The sequence below is a fragment of the Ambystoma mexicanum genome, chromosome 8 (genome assembly GCF_040938575.1).
Source record: "Ambystoma mexicanum isolate Mex_15411 chromosome 8, UKY_AmexF1_1, whole genome shotgun sequence".
NCBI classification, from domain to species: Eukaryota; Metazoa; Chordata; class Amphibia; order Caudata; family Ambystomatidae; genus Ambystoma; species Ambystoma mexicanum.
Genome location: NC_090929.1, coordinates 1,176,009,260 through 1,176,022,947, shown reverse-complemented (window position 1 = coordinate 1,176,022,947; position 13,688 = coordinate 1,176,009,260). Strand labels below are relative to the sequence as shown.

At 40.3% G+C, this 13,688-nt stretch overlaps 1 protein-coding gene across 4 annotated transcripts in view; it reads right to left on the bottom strand.

Annotated features, from left to right (window-relative positions):
* Positions 1 to 13,688, bottom strand: part of PCDH15 (protocadherin related 15) — a 3,978,145-nt gene that overhangs the window by 3,411,179 nt on the left and 553,278 nt on the right. The window lies entirely within an intron of this gene.

The following is a 13,688-nucleotide window of genomic DNA, read 5'->3' as shown; positions in this document are numbered from 1 at the left end:
CACAGAACAGTGGTGCCTGCTTTTCTAACTTTTGTATCATAGGCATATCAGTTGCAATACATATCACTTTAGAATTATTACTGTTTTAATGCATAGACCTATGCCCATACACGACAAATTGAGGCACATTTTCACAACAGAATGTTCTCTAAGAAAATAGAAAAACTATTAGCAGAGGCATTCTAGGGGGTGGGGTTTAGAGGGCTATAGCCCTGGGTCTTTTGGTTGTAGCCCCAGATAGAAGTTCATGGGCTAAAATCAAAAGGCTAGCTAGCCCTGAGTCCTGACAATCCCAACATTAGTGTAGCCCCAAACCTTTTCCAGACCTGGACCCCTGACTATTAGACACACAAGAGGGATGTCATTTTGGGGTCACCAGGGATCGCACTGGTGACCATGAGGTCTCCCTTGGTACCCCTGTGGTCTCCCTTGCTACCCCTAAAAAAATGGGCTATTTCAGCTATTTGTCTTTCTGGAATTCCATATAATAATTGCTAGACTCATTAAAGGTTTATTTCAGGCACACTTCAGGGGGTGCGAGCCACTGATTTAGTCTGTTCTTAAACACCTTAAATTCACAATGCAGACAAAATGCTCCTAAAAGCATTTAGAGTAGAATAAGCATCAATTTTGGACTATATATTTTGCTTTTCGCAAGTTACAATTATAGCATGTTTAATTCTGCCGATACATATTGTGATCCATTCTTGTATGAAATGTCTATCACGTTACAGTAATATTGTAACCATATGTTTCATAGTGTACTTAAAAACAATGCAATGTGATTCTACTTCCTGTTTTGTCAAGGGGTAAACTGTCATGTTCCATTGCTTCCCATGATGTCACTTTGGGGTGGGTCAAATGACATCACTTCCTGTGATGTCAGAGGTCAAGGATCCTGTGATGTCACTTCCGCTACCCCTGGTATTTAAGTTAAAGGACGTCCCTGAACACACGCAGTTTATCTTCAAAAAAGGAAGATCACACTGCAGCCCTATTTCAGGGTCAGGACATCATTTCAATCAAAAACAGTCCTTCCTTTAGTATACTATGAAAACACATAGTGTATGTTACTACATGCTATCAGTGAATGTGGATATTTCATAGTAAAACAGAGCACATTTGTTGATGATTCATCAACACATAGCATTTATAATGAAATGATGAAAGGACCTCTATAAAAAAAAAAAACACTGCATGTGCTGGCATTGAGCATCAAATAGCTGCATGTGTGCAGATTGCGATCTTAGACATTAACATATTTCATAAGAGAGCAGTTTAATGTAATGATCAAGTCAAGTCACAAAATATAAAAATTAATCTATGCACATAATCATGTTTGGCAAGAAGCACCTGGTTATAAAAGTGCAATGTGCTCAATACATGGGATGGAGTACCTGAAACGAAACCATGCAAGCATGGCTTCCTAGATGAAAACGACCAATAGAGTACTAAATCCTGCTCTGGATACAAGGTTTCTGGATTAAAATGACATCTTTAAAGCGAGGAGTCAATACTGTTTGGCCTATACAATCAAAGCATAATAATCCACTCCACATGTTGACGTTTTAACCGAGAAAACATTAAAAACAACCTCTCAAACATTACAAAAAACTTGCTTTTAATACATTACAGTTTATTGTTCAGGCTAGGTTTGGTGCAATAGAATACTTTGAGTAAATCAGAGCTTGCACATGCAGAATTGCACTGCATGATTGTTGTGTGCAGAAACGGTAGTTCACCAGTGTGGGTCACAGGAAGGACTGCTGAACGTGAGTGTAGGAAAGGCTTATGTACTGCGGCTCCTATCATAAGAGTCCCAAATTGTATTGATAAGAAGTCAGCCCACCCTCCTTTTGTGCCCCGGATTTTAGCATTAGTGACATCGGAAATGTGCATTAAGTTGAACTGTCTCCCCTCTCAAATCAAAAATTATTGAAGTCGAGGTTCCCCAGCACATTGCAAGGACATTGCATTTGCCCCGTAGACAAAGCACGTTCCACTGTTAGTGGTGCCCTTCCACACATGTCACTTCATTTCACATGAACAACTCTGCACAATATCTGCTGGAGGCTGAATGTGTACATGGAGTCTAATAAAATCTATGAAAACATGAAAGCAACAACTTAAGAAAAAAACATAACTGTGGATAATTCTTCAGCTCGGCCAAGGAGATGCTGTATCTGCAAGCCTGGTGCTCCAAGAACGGGATACGATAGGGTTGTGTTACAGTATCAGTATCCTGAGCAATTGCTGTGTTAATCCAGGGAGAGCATCACCTCTATCCAAGAGAGAGCCACCTCTTCTGGGACTACATAGGTGTGCATGCAATGGTTAACACAGTGTTAGGGGACAGAGAACCCAGTAATGACTTACAGGTCACATATGTGGCTCGGCGTTAGAAGAGGAGACACCTGACAGCCCTCCTGAGAAGCACAGCCACAGAAGTCAGGTAAGTAGTCGCTCAATGAAAGAGGGAGGCAACCAACCGAGAGATAGCAATAGAGAGAGAACGGAACCCCAAAGCAGGGAAAGATAATGAATACAATCCCTAGTAGTGACAGAGAGAAAGACTGAAACCCCAGACTGGGGAAATAGAAGAAACATAACACCAGAGTGGGGAGTGAGAGAACCAGAACCCCAGAGTGGGGAGTGAGAGAACCAGAACCCCAGAGTGGGGAGTGAGAGAACCAGAACCCCAGAGTGGGGAGTGAGAGAACCAGAACCCCAGAGTGTGGAGTGAGAGAACCAGAACCCCAGAGTGGTGAGTGAGAGAACCAGAGCCCCAGAGTGGGGAGTGAGAGAACCAGAGCCCCAGAGTGGGGAGTGAGAGAAACAGAACACCAGAGTGGGGAGTGAGAGAAACAGAACCCCAGAGTGGGGAGTGAGAGAACCAGAACCCCGCAGTGGGGAGTGAGAGACCCAGAACCCCACAGTGGGGAGTGAGAGAACCAGAACTCCAGACTGTCAACAGAAGAGCATGAGAGTATCTCGGATTGGTGAGTGAGAAGGGAAAGAACCTTTGAAGCCCACGACTAGCAAAGCCCCAGAGTGGGGAGACCGTGAGAATACCCCCGAGTAGGCAGTGAGAGTAAGAAGAAACCAAGAGTGGGGAGAGGCTAAGAACCCCAGAGAGAGGAGAAACACTGAAAGAATGCCTGAGTGGGAAGAGACTGAGGGAAACCCTTGCTGGAAAAAGGGCAAACCTCCAGCACATTAAGAAACTTTTATTTTTATTTTTAAAACATTAGCTATGTTCAAAGGCCAGTACTAAACAGAGAGGTTGGCGTCTGAAGCCAGAAGCCATCACAGAAAAGTCTTCCTTTCTTGATTTTGTTGTTTGGCAGTTTGTTTTGAGTGATTGGGAAAGTGCACAGTTCAGAATAATATTCTGTACAGAGGAATGAAAGATTATGTTACAGACATCCTGAGGAGCACCCTCTAGACGTCCTTTTACAGAATAAGGATCGAGCCTGCAGACATAGGGAAAGATTGTTTGAATTTAACCAGAATAAAACCTGTAAACTATGTCTCATTGGACTAGTCCCGATTATGACCTAGCACACAGCTCAGTCGCTCAAGTAGAATTGCAGTATGCAGCAGAATGACAACTGAAAAGTACATTTTTAAAAGTAACAAATTCTCTGTATACCCAAATGCAGCACTATATCTTATAAACAACTTGATACACAGTTGCAGATGTGTACGAAACAGGTTGAGTGAGATTTATATATTTCAAGCTACTTCTGAAATCGAAGTTTAGGATTCCACAATCACATGTGTCAAACATGTTTCCCCCTCTTTAAATAACGTGTGGTATTGCGGAGAGATAGGTCGTCTACTCCAATTTGGAACCCTGCCAAAACCTATGTTTAAATATAATCTGAAAAAATGGCCAGAAGAACAAAGGAAACTGATAGCATAGAGAAGAAAAAACACGAACACATGCCCTTGTAACTGCCATTTTGTTGTAAAATTGCCAAGTTTTACAATTGATGTACCAATCACAAGACTTAATTAAAAAAGAAAAACTGTCCACATTACAGATGTTCTCAGTGTGCCATTAGCAACGTTGTAACAGTAGATCATTTCTTATTTTCTCTAGTTACACGTATAGATTGCAATGCTGAACACCATACGTTGCTCAGCAATAATTTAAAGATTGCATTGTTTTTACTTTTGAACTTTAAGTCCCCATCATATATAAACGTATTCAAATCGCTATCCTTTGACATAGGTATTGTTGTTCCTTACCTTGGTTTCCGTTCCCTGATTTAATAACTCATTTGACAACCCACTAGCTCCCATTCGCTGTCAAAGTAAAATAACAAAATACTTGGACATTTTGGAACTCAGAGTAGCGCTCGCTTAAGATGTATATGTATGCCGTATGGTAAAAAGCGCAATTTAGAAGGCTGTGTGTATGTGCATTCTATTCTGTGCGTTTATGGCCGGGTACTTTTCAATGTAAAATACATTACTTTAATTAAATGTTCCCTTCCATTGTTCTCATGGCTAAGGCCACCGTAACAGTACAGTAAGAATGCATGTAACTTTATGACTATAGGTCACTTTTTTAATTCTCTACAAAGTGTATTCCTTCTAATAAATCTTCCACCAGAAAGTCAATCCTCAGGTGTAACATTCCTTTGAGATGCCTTATTAGTGCTCGCATCGGTGCTCACAGCTGATTACAAACATTGAGGGACAAAGCAATATGTTCAAGCTCTAAACTTCACAATGTTATTGAAGATTAAACAATGGGAAGCCTGACTGGCGTCCAACAAAATGTCTTAGGAAATATTGACAAAAAGGGCCAGCACTTGAGAAATTGTTGGATAGAAGTCGGTGCAGCGAGCAGCATTCCTCGTAGAGGAAAATCTAACTGAAGTTTGACTTTATATCGAGGCGACTCTTGCAGGGTTTTGGTTAAATGTAATGGTGGCTCTATTTCAATAATCCATTTTAGTGTCTTAAAATACAATGCCATGTTGTTTAGCTCTGCTTGTATAATTGACATCTATGCGGTCTCGGGTATCAGTACCAAGCTAAGAACCTATCTACCTCCCTAAATCCTCGCTTCATTGATGTCTCGATATTAACCCATGGAGAACCGCAATAAAAAGCCTATTGGAATCTTAAGTAGTAGCCTTTTGTTGTAAGAAAAACACTGTACGAGTTGCAAGTTAGCCTTCAATAATACATGAGCTAGGAGAAACACTGATGAACTTTGTACTTTGTTTGAATTGTACTATAAACTTCTGAAAGGCTACAAGAGCCACTCGTATAACAGTCAACCTTCCGATTAGATCTGTTTGCAACATATGTTCGTGCAGCAGACATATTTCTCGGAGTGTCTTGCAAAAACCACAGAAAAAAATAACCAGGAAATTGTGCAGCACTGAATCCGACAGTTGCATATCCTGCTATGGCCATCAGTAGCTTTTGTTGTTAGCGACAGCATTGTGGTGGTCTTCAAAGTTCTTTGCACCAAGGAAGTACCAATTCACAGTCATTAATCCCTCCTCTCCATTGCCTGAGACCTGCTTCTGGATGGGCACATTCTGCTGCAGATAGGTAGTTAAAGAAGACATTGGAGATTTTGGTCATGCTGGTGCAGAACCTGCATATTCTACTTTGTTCACACAACAAAAATCCTGTAGCTATATTTTTGTCAGATTGCAAATTCTTCACCAGTGGCATCAGTCGATCCAATATGAAGTTTTGAAACCAACCTTCCTAAAATTATATGAAGCGATAATTATTTAAAGATACACTAGGTAGCTCTTCAAACTAGACTCATACACCTATTCAGGGTTTCAGAATAACTCTGAATAATGTTGATTGCTGATACCACTGGAATTGTATGTTTAATATTCATTCAAACTCTCCATTGATAGTTATTCCATGTAAACTGATTGCCATCATTAATTTGTTAGCTGCAGTTTGTGTTACAATTGTTTTATCTACTCAGCCCTTAATTTGTTGATATATTAAAAATATTCCATTGCACATCTGTGTCTTCTGCACAATCCAACGACTTTAGTAAATTTCAGTCTTGAGATTGTTCAAATCTGCCAAATAGAGAGTCAGGTGTTGGCAGATCACGTTGACTGCACATCTCTAAAGAAGGAGTATTGCGGCCAGTCTTGTAGACTTTACTAGGTCCCAATATTCTCACCGACCTCACTGCTAGTGCCTTTCACACTGCATGATGGAACTATCAATTTCTTGTTTCTCTGTTTTGTAGAGCACTTCAATCTACATGGGTGATAATTATATTTCTCAACTGGTTTTTAGATGCATATGGTTGGTAAAACATATAGTTGGGGTAGACGTGATTTATTTGATGGGATATATGTGTTATTCTCTCACAAACGTGTTAATTTAGTATGCTGCCGAGTAGGGAAATGACTAGGGTAGACCTTTATCGGTCTAAAAGAATAAGAGTTAAATAAAATAAATCTCATGAATTAATTTCACGACACAAGCAAAACAGACTACTAAGAGTGGGAGGAAAAGAGTCATACAAAAGAAAAGGAAACATGCATTTAGATTTTGAAACAGAGAAAATGGAAAACGGTCTTCTCTTATTTTGCCCACACAGCTGAATTTGTACTGAATGTATTGTCTTACACCGAGTTATAGACCTTGGTAGTTGGCACATCTGATTATTTTCTAAAGAAGACTTTATTTTGTCAGCTGTACTCAGACTGGTATTTGGTTGTGATTAAACTAACATCATCTTTCCCCACCTGAACTCAGTTGTCATGAAGTTGGACACTATATAAGTGACCATCCACATGTGGAATCATGTGATGGGCTCATTCAAAAAAAAAATATATAAAAAACGAATGAGGACACACTAGACTTAAAAAATAAAAAGCTTGCAAAGTCCATGTGGAGTTTAAGGAATGGTAGGGAAGATTTGGATTTTATTTTGGCAGAAGTGAGGCACATTCTGGCTTGAAATGTTCGAAAGATTGTACACCTATGATCCAAATCATGACATTCCTAAATATTTCCTTTATGTGCTAAATATTTCTTTATAAGGAACTTGAAGAACGTGGGCTCAAAATAGCAGCCACTGCAAATTATGGTACATGGGTCGATATAATAGAAGCTATTGATTGATATGTATATACATTGTATTATATTGTATTGTATTTATTTATAATGCGCACCTAACCCAGGGGTAGCCAGGCGCAAAGGCATCAAGAGGGTTGCAAAACTTAGTTACATACAGTAGGGTGAGGTCCAGCTGCGGTTACAGTGCCGGAAGTATCACGCCGAGTAGGAAGGGTAGAACATATACACTATAGGCAATACTATATACATATTTACATTCAATGAGGTAAGGAGCCACGTGATGCATCCGGGCATCGGAAAGGTCATTATGAGTCGAGAGTTTTGAGCCAGTGGATAGTCCTGGCTCTGAACTGGTGGTAGGGTAGGTCCTCCCTGCAGGTAGGAGGAAGGGAGTTCCAGAATTGCGCTGCTTTTACTGGAAAGCTGTTGCCTCCAGACATTGTACGTTTGAACCTGGGCACCAGAAGAAGGTTGGAATTGGCCTTTCTCGAGATAGATATATATATATATATATACACCAGTAAAGGTCAATCAGACAGATGTTTTCATTCTTTGATTAGCCATTGATCTTAAATTACACTACAAATTGTGTTTGATTATGGTCTCTCCTCATGCTCTTTCTTAGTTCTATCGTCTGTCTCTGCATTTCCCTCTAACGCCACTCCTTTCTCCCGGCCCTTCACTCCATTACACCCTTGCTCTCAAACTTAAGTGCATGCACACTCACACATGTGATTGCTGTATTATAGGGTGGTTTGCACATTACTTAAAGCAATAAGCGATTTCAATATTTATCTAGAATAAATGCAGGCTAATATGCATATGAAGAAAGCAGTGAAAGACAGTTTTTTTCCTTCAGACTGTCTAAATAAAATACAAATATCTGCAGTGCTTTTGCCCAAGCATCAGCAAACCTACAGCTGCTACTGTTTTTTGACAGAGAAAGAGAAAAAAAAATCATTGTGCCATGGAGCTGTGTTTTTCCAGGTTGAGTTTGCACCTCTTCCTTATATCTTGAGTAGAGGGGGAGTGCAAGGGGGTTCCAATATTGCTCTTCAGTGCCGCCACTGGATTGGTGTGTATGAAGATGTAAAAGGACAAGGAATACATCGTACGTGCCCTGGGTATGAGTCTGATGGTAGCCAAACCTGCTCTAGAAGCAGCCATCAGACCACGAACAGTACCACATTGATAAAGGATGTGTTTGACTTAAAATATGTTCACTGGTGGCAAACTAGCATATGGCATTGTTTTGAATTGTCAAATCACAAAGCTCAGAATGTCAACTGCACAGGTTCTAAGCTTCCTATTGGCTGCTTCCTTTGACAACACCTCTCACATTTCTCATTTATCTCAATGTGTTCTCAATAGTCTACCTTCTTCTCCGTCTTTCTGATGAGGCACTTCTCCTGGGCTACTTGACTCTTCCCTGGACATATACATATGTCTCTTTCAGTTTTTGCAAAAGCTACATTTCCTTTTTTAGTTGTTGCCACATGTATTAAAGGTTTGTATAAAACGTGTTTCTGTATGCACCACGTTGTGGTATGTGCACATATAAATAAAGCAGCATTTCCAATATGTCCTGGAAAGTAAGGGCTTGGGTGTGAGGTCACTGATACTCCCATTGGTCAGCCATACCAGCCAGTGGAGGAAGGGTCAACCCTCATTTTTCTGCCAGGCGGTACTACATGCCAACCTGGGTAATATCATCCAGGCAAATTCACTAAGCATGGTTGGAGGTATTTCACTTTCCTAACATGATCAATTGTAATCGTACTAATGTGAAGCCACTCACCCACATAAAGCAGGTGAAATCCCTGGGCCAGTTGCCATACTGTTATGCGTCAATCATGGATTTCAAATCCTTCAAGGACAGATATCTTCAATGTGTGATGGCCTTCATGGTTTCCAATTCATTTGCCCCTAGTCCTGGTTCAGCTGCACAGAGATACTTAAAATACAGATATATGTTTGCACTTGTCTCGCAAAGATGAAACAGTCACTCTTTCTTAATGAAAGCTATTCTGACGGGAATGCCAAATCATATTGCTTGAAAGAGTGAAATTCTGCTGATTTAACATAATGGATTCACTGAGAATACTTTGAAGAAGATTATATTTTCCATATAATTATATATTACTTCATAACCACGTGTTCCCAATGAAGAATATCTGGCATCAGTTCTAACTGAATTCAGAGGTTAAGGCCAGGATCTACTACAGAAGAAAATCAATAGAAACACAGACTGTATAGCTTACATTTTTTGCAAACCATTAGTGGAGAATAACATTTGCATGAGCAATGTATGAAGTAAATAATATCCTCTCATGTAGTTTTGTGGCTGAGAGGGGGTTATGTCAAAAACAGATGATGTTTCTGGTCTTTCCAAAAATGGAGAATAGTGTGTGGATGAAGTATGGTATCTGACAAGTAAGGAAGACTCATCAACACAATCCCATTCTATCCTTGTTCGAAAAAAGGGTAGCCATGAAATAATGGACCCTCACACTGGTGTTGTCAGATGCAGTATAACAAATATATATCTTCATTATGCAAATCACCAATACAAAATAAAATGTTATGTGTTTAAAAGATTAATACAGTACACACCCATCAAATATCATATCTCTATTACTCATAAGGTGTAATATACCTTATATTTTTCACCAACATTCACAATGATACCAGTCAAATATTCATGGTCAAAACGTCTCTACACTCCTAAAACTGCCATACATGTACATGTTCTGTCCACAAGGCATTCTTTTTCTGGACATAAAAAGTCTATAAATGCGTTGTGCCCTTACAAATCGATAAGAAAAAGATTTGCCATGTGTACGCATGAGATACGTCTTCCCAAATTCAAATAACACCAGAGCCTGGGAGCTTATACAAACATAGGGAGATGAGTGATAACTTGGGGAATGTGTGAATCCTTCTCCCTTGATACATTTCTAAATGAGGTTTTAAACTCCATGTGGAATTTCATGAGATAACCAAGACTAATCCTGGCTCTGAAGTTAAGATCATAGTTCCTGAGTTTGGGAAGGGTCATATCAATGTGATTAGTGTGTAATTCTTCCATGCGTGCATTTCCAGGGGATAGCAGTGTGAAGTACACTGGAATAATTTTAGTTGCACATTTGACACTGAAAGTCTTTACTGTAGATCTGAACCACCAATCATGATCAATGGTTTCTCACTGCATTTTGTGAAAGGCACAACCCCTCCTTAAGCATTTAAGACCATATTTACTAATCTTCCAGAATGTGGGCTAGCCTCATAAAACTAGCAGAGTGCAAACAATTGGACGAGCAGTCTTGCTCTTTTCTGGATAACCGGTTACCTTTCAGGAGCTGGTTGTCAGGTGTTGGAGGATGGGAACACATTTAGGAACTGCTGATACCCCCCACCCTCAAACTCTGACGAACCTCAGGTGCTTCACTGCAACGTGGCTGGTGACGCTGCCACTCTTTCAGAATAGAAATTCACTTAGTTGCACTGGTGCTTGCAAAGAAATGTTGCACCTCTAGACATAGCAACACACAAAGAAAATCCTATGCAAACAAGTTGTGCAAATTTCAATGAGCCATACGCACCAAATACATTGTACTAAAATGTATTTGATAAAGGTGTGTTTAGAAGAACATCTCTTTCAAGAAAATAAGGCAAAAATATAACTACAATCAAAGTGAACAGAATCAGTACGTGAATAATCAAGAACAAAAACATCACAACATGGTTTTGTTGAAACAACGCACATCTAAACATTCACTACCCATACAGCACGCACACATCAATCACACCTACACCACAACATACATACAATAAATTAAATAGAAACATAAGTACGATAACACAATACAAATACTAAGAGCCTGATTCACAGAGCGTTTTCCTATGGGATTGCGCCATTATAAAACGCTTTTGTAAACGCATTAAAAAAGCGCCTAGATGCCTCTAGGCTTTGTGCACTTTATAAAGTCAAAATAAATAAACAAATAGACTGGTGACAGTAGTTAAACCTGCCCGGATCAGGCAAAACGCCTAGTGTGATACCATTATTCAAACCCCCTTAATGGTGACAAATCACCTAATCAGGGAAACTATTCGTGGAGAGAAATGTCACAAAATGGAAACCATACACCATCAAAATTCCAAATTCGTGTTTTTGTGTATTGCACCCAAGGACCTAGTCATGTCGCAGGTCACGCAATAAGGCACATGCTGGCAGTCGACCAGGCACTGCTCTTCATTGCCCTGTCATTCTGGCACACATTGACTTTGCTCACCCACTAGCTGGCTTGGCTTGTTTTACTGCATTTGGTGTGCCAGGAGTTGCATGAAGTACTTTTATTTCCGACTTGAGTATTTGAAAGGATTTCGCGCTCTGCTACGGCTGTTTCTGATGTGTACACTTCAAACAGCTCTGTAATTCTGTGGCATGCTTGTTCCCTCTTCAGTGCCGTTTTCTTTTGATTGCCGACTCCTGAGTATCTTTCTAAATTGTACCATCCATGTTCCTGCTGCTACTTATGCCTAATTTAAAAGTGGGGTGGTGGAAATCCTGAGAGACTATAAAAGACTCAACCACAGCATAAGGAAGCGAACTTCACGTGTAGGATTGCTTGCGTAAAGCGCATAGAACTGCGTCACATGCACCTGCCCGAGTAACACCATGTGCACTTACAGTAAACACATTTAGACTGCATTTATGTTTGCTAAACTGGGAATCCCCCTCGCAGTGTCAGAAGGAATAGCAATGCAAATATCAATACGACGCATACAGTAGAAAGGATAGTGATAGTTAAAAGCAGCTTCACCTGCACATGTTGGTCATCTCTGCAACTCACACTCAAAGTGATCCGAAGGAAGCAATAGAGTCGTGCGTCAATCGAAGTTTTTGAGGATGTGTGCAAGCACGGGTTTCATAAACCATGTCCATACCTGTCATCCGTTGGAAAGAAATCAAATTGTCTCCTATAATTGCCAGTCATTTTGGAAAGTGACATTTAGAAAATATCCGAGTGTTTTTTTTGTTTTTGTTTTTTTTAATGTGGATGGTTTTAACTGACATGCAATTTTGCATACAGAACGCATATGTTTCCTTTACTCTTCATGGTCAATGCACTACTTTGATACATTTCCACTGTGTTGAATTGTTCCATGCAGCACAGAGTATTCAATTGTGGTTCATTCCACTGCATTGCATTGTTTCACGAAGCACAGAGTATTCCATTGTGGTTCATTCCACTGCATTGCATTGTTCCATGCAGCACAGAGTATTCCATTGTGGTTCATTCCACTGCGTTGAATTGGTCCATGCAGCACAGAGTATTCCATTGTGGTTCATTCCACTGCGTTGAATTTTTCCATGCAGCACAGAGTATTCCATTGTGGTTCATTCCACTGCATTGCATTGTTTCACGAAGCACAGAGTATTCCATTGTGGTTCATTACACTGTATTGCATTGTTCCATGCAGCAGACAGTATTCCATTGTGGTTCATTCCAGTGCGTTGAATTGTTCCATGCAGCAGAGAGTATTCCATTGTGGTTCATTCCACTGCATTGCATTGTTCCATGCAGTACAGAGTATTTAATTGTGGTTCATTCCGCTTCATTGCATTGTTTCATGAGGCACAGAGAGTTCCATTGTGGTTAATGGTTCCTGCAGGGAGAAGTGTGCAGTTGCATGAGAGTCCACAGAGCATTGTGCAGTCGAGAACTGAACCCACCATTCATGTGCTTAACAGCGTGTAAACCCAGCACGGAGCTGTATGTGAAATGTAAGATGTGTGTAACAATCTCCGAATGTTGATGAGACCCACAAGGTTTGGCACTGACAATGTACCATTCATCTCCACATTTTGGGATTCTTCTCGATCGATTAATATTGAAAATGTGTTTTCTCTATTCCTTCCTTTCATGCCCACCTGATGGGATACACAATAATATCCCAACTTTACTAGTCTTGGGAGGATAGCTCAAGGGGAACGTGCTCGCCTTTGAAGCAAGACAACACGGAGCAACACGGGTCCGCGCTTAGAAACCTAGGGGTATTACGCGCATTATAAATAACCTATCATATGGTATCAAAAATACGAGGGCCTGTAAGTGGCTAATCACTTTAGACTTTGTGTATGCTTCTTGTTGTGGTTCTTAGCAAAACAAATAATGCATATTTTAATTTGAAAACTACATCTTATATTCACATTCTTGCCTTCTGATTTAGAACATTTGAAACTGACAAATAATGCACTACATGGGAACATGTAAGTGGCTCAAATCAAGATCTGCAAAGAGTGCCGCTATTTAGAACAATCACATGTTTTTCACGCAGTCCATTGTTCAATTCAGCCCAGCTGAAGATGCTTGTTGACCCATTTCAAAATAATGGTTTGGGGCCCCCTGCTTAGAGTAAAAACAGGCAGAGGCACCCGTGGGATGCATACATCACAATGGCCACATATCGAAGGTTAATTGGTGCCGATTATCACGAGATGGTCAGCCAGCAGGCAGCTTAAACACTAGATGCCAGCAGGGAGCTTAAACACTAGATGCCAACTGTAGAGCTCTACACCCTTCTTTCTCAGC